Source organism: Phoca vitulina, unplaced genomic scaffold, assembly GCF_004348235.1.
Source record: "Phoca vitulina isolate PV1807 unplaced genomic scaffold, GSC_HSeal_1.0 scaffold28, whole genome shotgun sequence".
Taxonomy (NCBI): Eukaryota; Metazoa; Chordata; class Mammalia; order Carnivora; family Phocidae; genus Phoca; species Phoca vitulina.
Genome location: NW_022589731.1, coordinates 20522279 through 20537130, shown reverse-complemented (window position 1 = coordinate 20537130; position 14852 = coordinate 20522279). Strand labels below are relative to the sequence as shown.

At 50.5% G+C, this 14852-nt stretch overlaps 1 protein-coding gene across 4 annotated transcripts in view; it reads left to right on the top strand.

Annotated features, from left to right (window-relative positions):
• CTBP2 (C-terminal binding protein 2) overlaps positions 1-14852 on the top strand; it is a 155554-nt gene that overhangs the window by 32930 nt on the left and 107772 nt on the right. The window contains exon 1 of one of the 4 annotated variants that reach the window (XM_032423432.1): positions 11987-13775. The exons of the other annotated variants lie outside the window; for them this stretch is intronic. The gene's annotated coding sequence lies outside the window, so the exon portion shown is untranslated. Of the gene's footprint in view, positions 1-11986; positions 13776-14852 lie in introns of those variants that run through there. 4 annotated transcript variants of the gene reach the window in all.

Genomic DNA, 14852 nt, shown 5'->3' with positions numbered 1-14852 from the left:
CACCCCCACTCCAGCAACCCTCAGTTTGTTTCCTGAGATTAAGAGTCTCTTACGGTTTGTCTCCACCTCCAGTTTCATCTTGTTTCATTTTTCCCTCCCTTCCCCTATGATCCTCTGTCTTGTTTCTCAAATTCCTCATCAGTGAGATCATATGATACTTGTCTTTCTCTGATGGACTTATTTCGCTCAGCATAATACCCTCTAGTTCCATCCACGTCATTGCAAATGGCAAGATTTCAATTTTTGGATGGCTGTGTAATATTCCATTGTGTGTGTGTGTGTATTATATACACACCACATCTTCTTTATCCATTCATCTGTTGATGGACATCTTGGCTCTTTCCACAGTTTGGCTATTGTGGACATTGCTGCTATAAACATTGGGGTGCAGGTGCCCCTTCAGATCACTACATTAGTATCTTCGGGGTAAATACCCAGTAGTGCAATTGCTGGGTCGTAGGGTAGCTCTATTTTCAGCTTTTTGAGGAACCTCCATACTGTTTTCCAGAGTGGCCACACCAGCTTGCATGGAATGGAATTTAAAATACTTCAAGGACAAAGCCAGTTGATACCGACCAGTTGAATTGGACTCTCTCCCCAAAAAATACTAATTCTGCTGGGCTTTTGATAGGTGGTTTAAAGATGATAGTTAGAGGAGTTTAACTTCCTGCCCTGGAACCGGTGTATAGGGGAAACATTGGGATTACTCTCCGATCTGTCAGACACAGAGGTGGACAGATGCAGAGGTTAGCCTGGTTGGAATCAGGAACTCCCAAGTGGTAGGGCGATGATGGGGGCGAGCGGAGTTTGAGGCGCAGGTGGGACATGCAGATGGGGAGGAAGTGTCTAGAAGGCAGGGGGGAGGTGCACGTGGAGCTCCTGCCTGGGGGAGACGGGTGGAGGAAATGGACTTGGGAGCATCTGAATGGGAGTTCAGGCAGAGGGGTCATCTCCTTCCATGCCTGCTTCTCCAGCACTGGCATTCTGTTCTTGTTCCTTGTTGGAAGTCCTTGGAGACAAGGTTAGGTTTCATTTATCTTCAAATCTGCCTTTCTTAATAGTACCTGCTTCTCAGTTGGCGCGGTGTCCGAGTGCATAGGGTAGAGGGGGGGGGTGTGTGTGTATGTCGTGGGGCAGCGTCTACCAGCCGGGAAGCTAGATGGCAGCTGAGAAAGGGCTGTTGGTTTTGACCATCAGGAGTCCACACCAGCTTTTTTGAACGTATATGTTAATATATATATGGAAGTAAATAAATCTACGGTCGTGGGGGGAGGTGATAGGAAGGAAAGCTTGACAGCAAGGCTCATAAAGTAATGGCGGAGCCCCAGAGAGTTGATTGGGGGAAATTGGCTGATTACTTATGTGGGCAAGGCGTGGGGAGACGGGAGGGTGAGTGGTGTTAACTGGGAAGTCTCCTCTGAGGAGGAGGCTGAGGGCGCAGGAACCACGCAGAAGGGCCAGTGTGGCCAAAAGGAACAAAAACATTTTACCGAACGACGGCCCCGCTGAGTGAGCATTTCAGTACACCCGCGTTTTCCATCTTCCTCGTTGGTGCCGCGGGTCAGGTTGTGGGGTCTGGCCTCAGGGGTGGTGTTTCTTGGCCCTTCTCATCTGTGCTGTGGGGCCGGAGTTTGCTGCCCAATGAACGGAACTTTACCTGAGTCCAAAGGAAAGGAGAAATCCCCTTTGCAATGACTCTTCCTGTTCTGCACTCTTGATTTCTGTCAAGCCCTGGTCACTTGAGAATTGGCTTTCATGTTCATGATCGCCTGTTTTAAATGGAATTAGAACTTGAGTTAGAGGGTCTTAGTGTGTCCGGGTGGCATTCTTTTCCCATACCTGTGAGAAGATGCTTCTAGGGTCACATGGTTGGACATGGGAAGAATGTACCTGCAGGAGGGATTGCAAACTACAGCCCCAGTTTGGGCTGTGGTTGTCACGTGTGTTCTAGTCACCCTGGTCCTCTCCCAGACTACCCACCACACTGCAGTCTGTTTGGAAGGCTCCCCTGGCCTCTTGCTTACCGCCCCCCCCCCCCCCCGCAGCTTTCCTTTCCCAGGAAGGAGGCACCTGTTGAGGTGTTGGGCTGGGCTGTCTTCTGTTTGGTCTTGTTTGGCTTTCAAACCCTCTGCCTTGATGCTTTTTTAGATGTTCTTAGGATCCTCTTCCAGCGTTGGTTGTGGGGGGCTGACTTTCCCATGCCTCATCATATTTGGATGAGATGCCAAGAGACTGGTGGTGAAATCTCCCAAAGTCTTAGACTCTGAGAGCTCCCTGCTCCTTTTGCTGTCATCCCTGCTGGCTGCAAGACTCTTCGGGTGTCAGGGTTCAGCAGTTAGGGAGCGTTTGCATCCCCTTTGGACACTTGGTATGTGACATGCTTGTTACCCACGTTTAACTGACTTGAAGACATTATCTGTTTTCTTTCTGAGCACTTGCTGTTTGCCAGGTACTGGGGAGGCAGGGTTGAACCAGGCTTCATTTTGCTTATGTTCCTGGAGATAACTGCTCACTTTGCTTTTTACGAAAATGACACTTGCTACCTTACTAAAGTAAGGGAGACACGGACCCCCCACCCCACCCCACCCCCCCTCCCCCCACCTTGCCTTCAGAGTTCCACGTTGATATTGACAAGGTTTACATTCTTTAGCTTGAGGAGAGAGGGCTGGAGTAGAACGCTTGTCTGTATCACTAAGGTTTCAGAAGAAAGCTGGATCTGTGCTCTATGTTTAAATATAGCACGTGTTTGCTACAGAGTTGGAGAATAAGCAATTGGATATGTAGGTCATTGACTTAGGAGAATGAGTTCGGGGTTTTCTTTGCATCTGATTTAACACTGTCTTACAATTGGGCCGTTGATGCCATGCCAAAATTGGGTGACACAGAGTTCAGCGAGATATCTGGGAGGGAAACTGTAGGAATCACAGGAAGATACCTTTGCCCCCTTAAGGCGTTAAGGGCGTGACTTGGTGCTGGGCCCTGTGGTTTGCAGCCAGCCATGGGGGCACGAACCACGCCGGGGTAGCCTGAGGAGGGACAGAGGAGGGACGGAGGGACAGGCCGGGGCCTGAGCAAGTCCATCAGGAGCAGGGGCACAGAGGCTACACTTAATCAGGATAAATGCCAGCACTGTGTTTTAATACGTGCTTGATTCAGAACGTGCTGCTTGGAATTGCATATTTAAAAGGAAACTGCCATCCCCTTTTGAAGGTATGTGACATTTAAAAGATCTGTAGCAGAAGGTAGGTTTGACAGCTTCGAATTATATTTGAAAGAGTTTTTCTTTTAAGAAGGAAAATGATTGCTTCTATTTTAAATGTCATCACAAAGACATAAACACGTTTAATCAAATTATATATTTAATTTATGTAGAGTGTAATTTTTATTTCTGTGGAAGAGTTGCTGGTTATTTCTTCAGCAGCTTTGAAGCTGGGCAGTGTTGGGAGATTTGAAAACATTCAGCTTTTTGAGTAAGTGGCTATTTAGGGTTTCTAGAAGCAGAAAAAAATAGTATTATTATTGAAATCCTTCTCAGCTGTATACTGTATCTAATGGCACAAGTTTTGGGGAGAGGGAGATGTTTTTGTTACTGTCTCCGGGAGACATTAAGGATAAACTCCCGTTGAAAGAATTGAAAAAAGTGTAGCCCCGAAGACAATAAAGGCAGAAACCGCAAAGACGCTCCTGTCATTTTCTTCCTTGGGTCCTTTGAATCAGCGGGGAGTTACCGGCGAGCGGAGGAGGGAGTATGCCGGCTCTCCTTAAAACGGAGGCAACGGGGGACAGACAGAATGCCACAAAAGACCTTTAGGTTGATACGATGTGATTACGTTTTGTCCCAGAAGGCTGCAAAAGCAGGAATGTCGCTGTGGGTCCGGGCAGACAGGTGGCTCCCCTGACCCCCGTGATCTGCTGGGACGCTTCAGCTCCAGAACTTTCTTTGAGCGAGCTGGGTGTTGGAAAGTGGCCAGCCCGGCGTACAGCCGTGTGTATCAGCTGGGGACGGTCTTGGCCTGTTCCAGCCTGTTGCCGGTAGTTTCGATTTAGCCAGGCTGGGTCAGCGAGGCCTGGATTTAGTTCCCCGCCAGGGTGCCCACTCACCCAGCACAGGCCAGCTCCAGGGGCTGATTTTTCTCTCCCGTCCTTTCCAGGGCTGCTGGGCCAGGGAGGGTGCCCTCTGTCACATGTGACCTGGGGAGCCCCGGGCATCCACAGCAGCTGGGAGAGAGAAACCAGTCAGTTGTGCCTGTTCCCAGGAAAGAACTTACAGAGCAAGCATCTTTGCTGACGGCAGTGGAGGAGGAGAGGCTGGCTGGGCTCGTGGGCCCCAGGCAGTGTGAAAATCCTGTTCATAGGGCTGGCTCCTTGGGGCTCCTTCTTGTAAACACAGCAATCCACAAAAGAAAGGAGTTACCCTATCTATCTATGGTCAACATGAGCCCAACTAAACAAAAACAAAAAACCCAGGACAAACTGGTTGTTATTTTTGTAATTAAACTTATTTTGAAGTAATCCTCCAATCCCATGTAGCTGTAATAATACCCTGTCTAGTCTCCCCCAATGGTTACCTCTTGCAGAACAATAGTAACAGTTAACACAACCAGGAAATTGATAGTGATGCATCCCCAGATAGCCTTCAGATTTCCCCAGCATTCATGTGTTTGTTCCGGTGTGTGTTTACTTCTGTGCGGCGGTGCCACAAAGTGTCGGTTCCAGCATGCCCCGCTGTGGTCAAGGGACAGAACAGTCCCACTGCCCCAAGGATCTCCCCTGTCGTCCACTTACAGCCGCACCCTCTTCAGGTGGCCAAGACCTGGCTTGCTCAGAGAATGTTCTAGCGTTGGCGTGTCCTGCCCTCTTCCCAGTCCCTCCCGCTGAGAACCACGAATCTTTTTTTTCTTTTCATCTAATTTTGTCACATAAGGATGTTACATACATGGAGTCAGAACATGTGGCCTTTTGGGATTGAATTTTTTCATGGCGTGATTCCCTTTGAGATTCATTCAAGTTCTTTCGTGTATCCCTGGTTTATTTTATTGATGAGGAGTATTCCATCCCAAAGATTTCTGACCCAGTCTTAGACCAGAAGTGGGTAAGAAGAAACCCACTGTGGGGACCTGAGTGCTGAAGCCCCCTCCCACCCTCCCTCCACCCAGTTGCTTGATGTCAAGAGGAACTGGGCATCACTGGCCTCCCTTTTGCTCGCACCCTGTCTCAGTGAGCGGCCGTACGGTGACGCGTGAGTGGCTTCTGCCACGTTGGCTCAGCTGGTTTGGGAAACCAGCAGAAAGAGCTGCTTTCCCCTTGGGAGTTTTGTTCATCTGTGATGTGTGCTTTTGCATCGTGCTCGTTGACTGCAGGATGTGAAGACACCCAACTTGGGATAATGGATCATGGAATTTTGAGGTTTTGTTTCTTAGCAGTCACGCGGTGACAGTAGCGACACGTGGGGGGGGGGGCGTAGGCTTGATGCACGAAGGAGGGGAAGGCAGTGTCTGTGGGGCTTTGGGAGTCAGCGCGGGTCCCCGGTGGCTTTGGCATGCTTTCACGACGACTGTAAATGCACACGTGCTGGGAGCCTAAGTTCAGAGGGACACATTTGAACTGCCGTCCCTTCAGGAAGCCCAGGCGCGGTGCGTTGTTCACATAGGTATGTGTGTATCTACACATTCATCTCGTAAGAGAGGACAGCCCTGACCCTCGTGACATCCGTGCTAAAAGCTTGTCTGTACTTTCAAAATTAATGAAACACACTGAGTAATTAGGTGTGTGTGGAAGAGAGTTCAGGATTCCCAGGATTATTTACCTGATGTATGTGAGTCGATACGTAATATTTACATGCCCCTTAGGGGCTCCTCTGTTCCTTTTCGTAGATGAGACAGTTGGGTCTGACTTGCTGCTGGTTGTAGGTGATGTTGCCTGATCCGCAGCACCTGGTGCTTGGGGTGGGGGTCATGCAGCCGGCGGAGGGGCCCCTGGGCTGGGCTGGTACTTGGTTTTTCTCTCCTGGTCCTGGATTCCTCTGGGTTAGGAGTGTCTGGCGCCTGTATTAGGGATCAGTGCCACTGGATGATCTGAGCCGGGGTCACAGGTGAAGAGGCTGTCCCGTCTGTTTTGGGGCTTTCGTGTTCTGACGACATGTTGGGGTGGGGAGTGGAAAGGACCAAGCCACGCTTGATTTTGCCAGGTCATCTGGGTCTTGGTTTTCCATTGAGATCTCATCTGACTCTGATTTATTCTTTTCTTTGATTTATTCTTTTTTTTCTTTTTTCTTTTTTTTAAAGATTTTATTTATTTATTTGACAGAGAGAGACACAGCGAAAGAAGGAACACAAGCAGGGGGAGTGGGAGAGGGAGAAGCAGGCTTCCCGCCGAGCAGGGAGCCCGATGCGGGGCTCGATCCCAGGACCCTGGGATCATGACCTGAGCCGAAGGCAGATGCTTAACGACTGAGCTACCCAGGCGCCCCTGACTCTGATTTATTCTTAAAAATAAAGCTTGTTGCCGCTAAAGTACATTCTGGAGCCATAAATTAATCCTCAGTTAGACCTTCGGTGCCTCGCTCGTGTTTGTATTTGCAGAGTTTCCCCATGTGCTATCCTCTGTCAAACGCGCGACCTTGTAAATGGATTTTAAAAAGTAGTCTTTCCTCTGTTGCAGGTACCACAGCGGCTCCATTTGATGGCAGTGATGTACTTCATTTTATACTTAAATCCTCCCTGAACCTTGAGGTTTAGGTTTGAATAAATTTGCTTTGAAATAAAAAGGGAACCCGATTTCCCGCAGGCTTTTTTTTTTTTTCTTTCTTTCTTTCTAGGACTCTGGATTCTTGAATTTACCCAGTCGTGTCAGTAAAGAAAGTATTTGTGAAATGCTAGGGTTCCCGGTGTGCCCCGAATCCAGCTCTGTGCGCCTTACCTTAGCTGCAGTATCACAGGAATCCCCACAAACGAGGTGCTGACGGTCACCTCCTGGGTCACCTCCTGGGCTCAGCGGAGGAAGGCATCCTGAGGATGAACAGCTTTTCCAGGACCACACACAGCCTCCTTCCAAGGCTCTTAACTATGGGTTGGTGTCCGAGTTCTCCAGCATAAAAATCAGATTGCGTCCCTGGGGCATGGCGCCGACCAGCTAAACCAGTTACAAAACAGGCGCAGCCGTGATTGGCTTCTGTAGCGTGTAAAGGGGTGGGGGCGAGGACACGGTGTTGGGGAGAGAAGGGGTTACCTGTCCGTGTGAATTTTACCCAGCTTCACTGCCCTGCTCAATATTCCACATGGAGCCCACTGATCGTGTTGATATTGAAAGCTGATCACTCTTCGTGTAAGTCATTCTTTAGGGTTTGAGGACTCAGCTCTCATCTTCAAGTGCTTCTCTGTGCTCATTCTTCTGCGGTCTGATCTGTGGCTAAGAACTTGGCCGAGCCTGCTGAGAAGTCAGCCCTGTTCTCACCCCTGGTGCCGCGTCTTTCTCCAGCGGCCCGGGGATGTATGGGTGGCAAGCTCCCCATCTGAGCCCAGGGATCCCCCACCGTGTTGGTGCCTCGCCCCCACCCCCCCCCAGTGGATTCTCTCAGGTTGCTTGGCCACTGGAATTCAAACTGAGGCATCAGAATTACCAAGAGGGACACCCTGTTACAGATTGAATTTGCACAAGGATGTGGGAGACCCTTACTTGCTTCAAACTCACCTGGGTAGTTGCTGCCATGACCCGGGGACTCCCGTTCTGTGCTCCCAGCTTCAGCTCCCTCCCTCCTGACGGAAGAGCCCACAGCATCCTCACTGTGCATTTTCAGGTTGTAGGACATGGACAATGTAGGGGAGTGTGAAGAAGATGAAATGATTTTCATGATCTTGAAAGACTTACACTTAAAAAATCACCTTTAATCTTAGCATAGAGAAGCAACACTTTGGTTGTGATTTCTGTCTCTTACATGTAAGTATATAAAAAAAAAAAAAATAACCATTTAAAGAATATTTTAAAATTACAGTTGGATTATTCTATGTATTTCGTATTTCTTTTTCCACTTAACCTATAAGTATTTTTCCTGTGTTAAGTATTTTTTAATTTTTTTTTAACTACATAATCTATTGATACGGGTTTTGTAATGCATGATGTATAGGTACAGCAAAGAGATATCTGTTGTGTTTCAGGAGAGAGAGTTATCTAGCTATTAAGGGGGCATCTTAGATGGTCTCTTATTTTTACGTAAATACCGGTCCCTTCTCTGACCCCACCTCTAGGGGTAGAATGGGGTGAAGGAGGAACTCTAACTCTTCAGAAACGGAGCCCTCCTGTTCCCACCACAGTGTGTAGGGTTGTTTGTCTTGCTGAGACTTCAACATTCTGCTTTCTCCTCAGTGGATTTTATTTTAAAGACTGTCAGCCTGTAGGTTTGGTGTTGCGGTGGTACTGAGCATCAGGAGACCCCTCTGCTTCCCGTCAGACCCTGTGCCCTTTGTCACTTGGGGTTTAGATGGGGTGCCTGGAGGAGAGGAGCTTAGATACCACCTCTTCTCGTTGGAGCCCGCCACTCTACCAGGGAGAAAACCCAGGCCAGGGCCTGCTTTCCAGATGCCCTGCTGGGCTGGTGTTCCACCAGGTGGGCTCTGTCCTCACTCCTGGCATGTTCCAGGCCCCCCTACACAGAGGGGTGCCTGCCTTGGCCTCCAGGTTTCCTCTTCAGTTACTATTTGGAACCATGAAAAGCCACCTACGGGTGTCTCTGATTTGCGATGTGGGATTATCCGCGTTCCTCCCTTGCTGGAAACTGGGTCCTGGTATATTCAGCAGAGGCCTCCGTGGGCCGGGCTTCCTTGGGAGCCAGGCTGATTTGAAAGGGGTCCTGGCCCCCCTGGCAGGGATTCCTTCCACTCCTCTGGTCTGTTCAGAGTTAAAGAGGCAGCTTCATGGCTTGTCTGACTTTTCATACAGGCTTCTATGAGCCGGGGGTCAATCGGCTCAGGCCAGCTGCCTTCCCTCCCCTGGCCAGCTGGGCAGTTTGGGGTGTGGGAACTCAGCTTGAAGTCACAAAATGACGTCACTGTATGTGGGGGCGGATGCTTACGGATCTACTTATTTTCCCCCGAAAACCTTGGCCTTTGCCAGGCCTGACCAGCAGCACCATTTATTGATTTGTTTTCCGCGGTCATTTTTACGGTTGTCTTCAAGCCACCTACCCGCCCCCCCAACCTGCCACCCCCCTGTCCTTGTTTATTCCCTCAGTGGAATAGTGGCTCAGGACGGAGCATTTCTGCAGCACCTAGCGAGGGCTACAAGGCTTTGCTGTCCTGGTCACCTAGCCTGTGTCAGATGTGCGGGCTCTGTAGTGCACAGAAGTAAAAAGCTGAAAACAGAGCAGAGAAGGGGACAAATTAATTGACTACATCTGAGACAACACTGAGAAAATATCCTATTTTGTTTTCCTTAAAAACATGGCAGAGTTCCAAGACTCCCCTTAAGTTTTCCACTGGCGGTCCTAGTTGAAGACCAGAGTTCTAAAATCTTGGCTGTTGGTGCTTTACTTTCTTAAAACTTAAAACCAGCTGAACATATTTAATATTACAAAATTTCCATAAACATTCGCCACAAAGACTGTGTATGTAAAGTTTCTGCCTGGAGGGCTTTCTTCTTACTGAAGTTGACGCTCTTGGACGTCGGGGGATTATAACGAAGTGTTGATTTGACCCGAAGTGTTTCTGCCAACGTGGGCTGTGTAAGGACCTGGAAAGAATTAGCTTGCAGGGTTGTTGGGTTTGTTTTTTTTTCTTCCCCTGAATAAAGGCTAATTGTTTCAAAGCTAATTAATGTGGTTTATTTATTATGAGGCAATAGTAAGTGGAATTGAGTCCTGGGGAGGGATAACCTGGCTGCGCTGGGGTGAGAGCATCTCGATCACACCGTGTTCACTCTGTCCTGTCTGACGTGCAGGGAACATTTTGCTCTCTGGTGGACATTGTCCTTTGCTTGCTTTTTCCCACGTAACAGCTAAACCAGAATTCTGTACTGCTCCATGCCCGATGGGCTGGGCCTTTCTGGGGTGAGTTAAAGTCTGGGCGGCTGAGGGGTGGGGGCACTGTTCGGGGCCACTGGGGCTTACGTATCTCGGTGTTGGCCTGGCATCCTGGTTGCAGGGCAGATCCCACCTGTGGCCCTGCGTGCTCAGAGACAGAAGGTTACGCCACCAGCTCCCCCACCCCCCCGTTGGCCCTTCGTGCCCCGACCTCGCTCCCCAGCAGCTCCCCAGGCGTGTAGGTCGCCTGGCTCTGCCCAGTCTGCTGGGGGAGCCCTGGTGCCATCTCAGTAGTCTTGTGGGTTGCTTTGCCCCACACATCCTCAGAGGGACCCTGAAGAGTGAGGGTCACAACTGGTGGTGGACGGTCTCACCCTCCCAGTGAGAGACCAGCCGAGGTGGCCAGGGCATGAAGCGGGCTGGTAAGGAGGACCGGGTGTGGACACAGAGAACCAAGTGCCCTGCCCTTGTCGTTCTGGAACAGGGGCCCAGGGTGCTCGTGGCATCCTGCGAAACGCTCTCCGGGTGCTGTTGCATGTGGCCTCTGTGGGCTTGTGTCCGTCCACTTGGCTGGAAGGACTTGTGATCTAGGCAGGTCCATTTTATGAGGTGGGCATTTGGTTTTTCCCTGAACTTATAGGTTCCACGTCTGCCTGAGGCTTTTCCCTGTCTGTCGCCTTTGACCTTGAGACGGTTAAGAGGACCCGCTGTGGATATCAGGGAAAGCCCCTGGCACCCCTTTTCCATGCCCTCACATCCCTATTGCGGTCCCATCACTAAGGGTCACTGCCCTCTCAGACTGATGCCCCCCAACAGTGACAAGGGCCCAGGTCTGCAGCAGGAAGGGAGAATAGACTGAAACAGGTCTTGCCTGGGGTGGACCCACGGACCTTCAGGTCACGGTGGGCTCCCTCGGGACCTCATCCAAGGCCCTTGAGAGGTGGGGTGAGCCTTCTCTGGAGCTTTGGCTTGCGTTTTGTTTCTGTGGGCCCCTCTTTCAGCGGCCCCATGGGCCAGTCTTGCGGGCTGGGCTGCCTTGTCCCGAGGCGCAGACGGGCAGCAGGAACCGGGGTCGGGGGGGATGCTGCTCGCAGCTGAGGAGAGGTGGGCAGTTCCCGGAGTGGCGACCTGTCATGTTAGCACGGCTCCGTCGTCAGTCTCCTAACGGTGGGCGCCCTCCTGAGAGCACCGGGTGGCGGCATCTGTGCTAAGGGAACATTGACAGGAGGGAAGGCTGGGGTTCTGGATGCTTCTTCACCCAGTCTCTTGTTTCTGAGCACAGCCTTGCCACGGGACTCACTGAGGTGAGGGGCAGGTGGGATGGGGGCATGTTGGTCTCAGTGACCCAGCTAGGACTGTTGCATTCTTGTGCCAAATAGGAACCATTTATCTCATGGCGTGGGCAGAGGTGGGTTTGGTTTTTAGAAGATGCTAACAATGGTGACCTTGTCCTGGAGCCAAGTGCCAAATCCGATGATGACTAGCATTTTCTGAGTAGTTGATGTACCCTGGCCCTGGGCTGGGCTTCCTTCTGTCTTTGAAGGGCCCTATCCCCCGTGAAGCAGGTGCAGTCTCCATCTCAGGGCAGAGTCCTAGGGGGTGGGTTGGTCCTCCTCACCCACGGAGCCTGGGATTCTCCTGTGTGGTATCTTGCTAGTGCTCCGTGCTCTTCCCCTGGTCCCTTCCCAGTGGCCCTTTATTGCAGTAAATTCACGATTGCCTAAGGGATGATCTTGCGGGCTGCTCTCAGGTTTTCTGTTTAAGTGGTAAATGCCGATAGGGTTCCCTGGATCCGAGAGGAGGCTGTGGACGCTGTGAGCTGGTTCCAGATGAGGCTGGTGCTCTCCAGGAGCCTGGGCCGCCCGCTCTGTCCATATCTGCCACTCGAGGGTCTTCTCCCTTCTAATAATCGCCCAAGCTGAGCTTTACCATAGCTCACTGGCCGGCCTGGGGACGATGAGGCTGGGGAGGGGGAGGGGGAGCTCCACTTAGGACCAGCGGGTAAAGCGGCTCTCATTACTCATGGCAGGACAGTAGGACGGGCATTTTAAAGCCTAGATGACCCAAATGTGAGTCAGAGCAGAGAATCCAGGTGGGGTTCAGACAAGCCCCAAGTGGTAACAGGAGCCATGCATCAAAGCCTGAGATGCAAGAAGTAGCACGAGAAGAACTCACCCAGAGCAAGTGCAAGTCAGTGGGCATTTTGTCCGTAAACGATGCCTGCCGCAGCTGGGAGGATGGGAGGGCCCAGGCGGAGCCGCCCGTGTACCCTCTCCTTACTGCAGTTTGGATGCCTGAGGGCCTTCGGTGCCACGCAGGACACAGGAGCCATTGGGAAAGACGGTTGAAGTCCAGGCAGGACGGGTTCTCCCAGAATGAGCCAGGACAGAGCGCTTCGGCCCCCGCCTGACCTCTGTAGGCCTGACCTTGCTCCCGTCCTTTGCAGATTTCCCAGGTGCTCCTCTCAGAACATTTCAGAAAAGTAGTCTTACTATGTACCTAACAGTAACTTTCATCTGCCCGACTACATGTGGGAAGGAACTAGAAATCCAGGAGGAGATCCTTCTAGGCCACATGTCCTGAATTGTCTTTTCCTATGTGTACAAAGCCCCAGGACACGGCCTGGCTGAGATTCCTTCAGCGTCTGGGGGCTGCATTCCTCGGGCGTGGGCTGAGGCCCCGTGCACGCCTCTCGTCACCCCACAATATGGGCGGAACACATTTGCCTAGTGCTCTTTAATGGCTTCACCCAGGTTGATGGTACGGGCCAAAAACCGGAGCCTTTCTCGCCGGCTCGACACGGGAGCTGCCTGGCATTCGCCCGCTGTGGCCGGGACACTCGGTGGGGCAGCCCGCTCGGGCTCCTGAGGCTGCCTCTGTAGGAGCCGTGGCGACTGTGATCAGCGATGTCATATCCGTGTCTCGTTGCACGCTCCTGGAAGTTCGTAAATCCTGGCGGGTGTGCGCGGCCCTCCCGCACGGGGTGCCGCCCTCAGGTATCTTCGGAAACAAGGGCTTGTGGATTTGTAGCCTTTCTCCCGCTCCAGTTTTTAAAAGTACTTCTTACCACCTTCAAGTAGCAGTGGACACTGGCTATCAAGATTCCGGCAGTCTCCCAAGCCTTTTCGGTGTTCTTCGTCGGCTACATAAGCCGTCCCTGTGGCTTGGGCAGCCTGCAGGCTCTCCTGAATTTGTCACCTCCTCTGTGAAGGCTTCTAAATGGCCGAGTTGTCTGTTCCCTGTTGAATTAGTTTCGCTCTGAAGCATTATCTCAAAGTAAGACTGTACCCACCAGTGTGAACGTGTTAGTGTATTTCTCTTTAAGCTTTGTTTAAATACAAGAAGTAACTTTACACACCCTGCTCAATTTCACTTCCCCAATAACTTTTCCTTCCCTCCCTCCTTTCCAAAAGGGACCTCTTCCTGTTATACAGTCAACCCTTGAACAACATGAGGGTTAGGAGTGCCAACCCCTCTGTGCGGTCAGAAATCACATAGAACTTTGGACTCCCCCAAAACTTAACTACCAGTAACCAATGACTGACTAGAAGCCCTTTTTCACAATCTATAAACAGTCGAATGACACGTTTTGTGTGTTATTTGTATTATAGGCCGTATTCTCAAAGTAAAGCAAGCTAGAAAAAAAGAAATTGTTAAGAAAATCATCAGAGAAAATACGTTTACAGGACTGTACTCCATCAGAAAAAAATCCACATATAAGTGGACCTGCACACTTCACATTCGTGTCATCTGAGGGTCAGATGTACGTTAATTTCCTTATGTTTTTGGAAATGCATCGTTTACATGTATATGTATCTGTAAACATTCAAGTATCTGTTGTGCAAAGCACTGGAAACAGAAAAAGGAAGCTTGCTTGTGACCTACTAGGACGAGCAATGCTAGACTAAGGAGATAGATTCCATTATGCAGGTAGTTAAAATCAAATATTTGATTTTCGACTGTGTTACACACCTGGAGAAATCTAGAGATGAATGCGATCAAGACATTTAACACTGAAGAGACTTGGAGATGGTCAGGGTATGGAACAGCCTGGCAGCTGGAGCAGGAAGGTGATCTCAATGAGATGGGTTTTGAAGGGTGAACAGGAGTTTGCTAGGCAAGCTCTTGCCTCCTGAAAACTTCAGGATGGTTCCTAGATAGAGTAAATGCTTAGTTACTACACATGAAACGTAATTGTGTCGTTAGATGCTCAGCACTGCTGAGAGCCTATGGCTGCTCTTCCGTCCCCAGCACGTAATAAATTAAGGCTGACGTGTCTCCGTCCCCTCCCTCCCACCCCTCCTTAAGTTGGAAAGTTGGGGGCATAAGGTGGTGTGGGAGTGGAATTACTTTTTGACCTTTGGTATGATAACCCTGACTATAGAGGTCCCCCTTCTTCTAAGTAGTTCTTCAGAACCATGCCTGCCCTTGACTTGGATCTTGCTGTGGTGTGGGAGCTGGCTGATGTCGGAGCACCCGGATGCACTGCTTCATTACACTGAATAGAAAACACAAGTATGGCTTTCTTTTCAATGGGCAGTGCACGGACCTGGGAGGTCCAGTGGTTCCTTTCTCCGACTTGCTGTGTAATTGGGCAGGTTATGCCACAGGATTGGATCCCAAGAGATGACCCCATTGTTTTAAAGGAGGAGAAAGTGGGGCACCTGGGTGTTTCAGTCGGTTGAGTGTCAGACTCTTGCTCTGGGCTCAGGTCTTAATCTCAGGGTCGTGAATTCAGGCCCCTCGTTTGGACTCCACGCTGGGAGTGGAGCCTACTTTAAAAAAAAATTAAAGGAGGGAAAAGTATATTAGGAAACTCGAGCTCCCTAAGATTCGAATG